Raw genomic sequence first — 1,756 nt, forward strand, 5'->3', positions numbered from 1 at the left:
CAGTCTAGACTCACTGCAACCTCCACCTCATGGGTTCAAGCGATTCCTCTGCCTCAGCCTCCTCAGTAGCTGAGACTATAGGCACATGACACCACACCTAGCTAATTTTTATATTTTTAGTAGAGACGGGGTTTCACCATGTTGGTCAAGCTGGTCTCAAACCCCTGGCCTTGTTATCCGCCCGACTTGGCCTTCCAAAGTGCTGGGATTGCAGACGTGAGCCACCGCACCCGGCCTTTTATTATGTTATACTTTTATTGTTGTTTTAGAGTATACTCTTACATGTGTGTGTATATATATATATATAAAGTTAACTGTAAAACAGTCTCAGTCAGGAGCTTCAGGAGTTATTCCAGAAGGCATTGTCATCATAGGAGATACAGCTCCCTGCAGGTTATTGTCCCCTTCTAGTCACCTCCACAATGTGGAGGCGGAAGATGGTGTTATTGATGATCCTGACCTTGTGAAGGCCTAGGCTGATAAGTGTTTGTGTTTTAGTTTTTAACAAAAAAGTTTAAAAGGTAAAAAAATTAAAAAAATAAGAAATAGAAATAATAGAATCAAGATATAAAGAAAATATTTTTCTAAAGTTGTGCAATTTGTTTTAATGTTTAAATTTTTGTGGGTACATAGTAAGTGTATATATGCATGGGGTACATGGGATGTGTTGATATAGACACACATGTGAAATAAGCACATCATGGAGAATGGGTATCCATTTCCTCAAGCATTTATCTATTAAGTTGCAAACAATTCAACAGCACGTTTTAAGTTATTTTAAAATTGTACAATGTGTTTGTGTTTTAAGCCAGGTGTCATTACAGAGGAGTCAAGAAGGTTAAAATAAACTTTAAAGTTTATAAAGTAAAAGAGTTACAGTAACCTAAGGTTAACTTATTATTGATGAAAGAATTTTTTTTTTTTGGTAAATTTAGTGAAGTCTGAGTATACAGTATTTTTAAAGCCTACAGTAGTGTACAATAATGTCCTAGGCCTTCACATTCACTAACCACTCACTCTCTGACTTACCCAGAGCAACTTCCAGTCCAGGTCTCACTCTGTTACCTAGACTGGAGTGCAGTGGCAGGATCTCGGCTCACTGCAGCCTTGATCTACTGGGCTCAAGCGATCCTCTCACCTCAGCCTCCCCAGTAGCTGGGTCTACAGGCACGTATCACTATGCCTGGCTAATTTTTTTTTGTTTGTTTGTTTTTGTTTTTGTTTTTGTAGAGAGGCGGTCTCACTATATTGCCCAGGCTGTTTTCTATATTTTATTGTGCTTAGATACACAAATAGTTACTGTTGTGTTCCAACTGCCTATAGTATTCCGTACAGAAACATGCTGTACAGGTTTGTAGCCTAGGAGCAATAGGTTCTACCATTTAGCCTAGGTGTGTAGTAGGCTGTACCATCTAGGTTTGTGTAAATACAGTTTCTAATGTTTGCACAATGAGGAAATTGCTTCACAATGCATTTCTCAGAACATATCCCTTTTCCTAAAATGGAATCTCATAATATGTGATCTTTTATGTCTCATCGTTTTCAACTAGCATGTTTTAGGTTTTTTAATTAAAATGTTTTTGTGGGTACATAGTAGGTGTATATATTCGTGGGATATGTGACATGTTTTGATACAGGCATGCAATGCATAATAATCACAGCATGGTGAATGAGGTATCTATCCCCTCAAGCTTTTATCGTTTGAGTTACAAACAATCCAGTTACATTCTTTAAGTTATTTAAAACATACAATTAA

The sequence above is a fragment of the Mandrillus leucophaeus genome, unplaced genomic scaffold (genome assembly GCF_000951045.1).
Source record: "Mandrillus leucophaeus isolate KB7577 unplaced genomic scaffold, Mleu.le_1.0 Scaffold904, whole genome shotgun sequence".
In the NCBI taxonomy this organism is placed as follows: Eukaryota; Metazoa; Chordata; class Mammalia; order Primates; family Cercopithecidae; genus Mandrillus; species Mandrillus leucophaeus.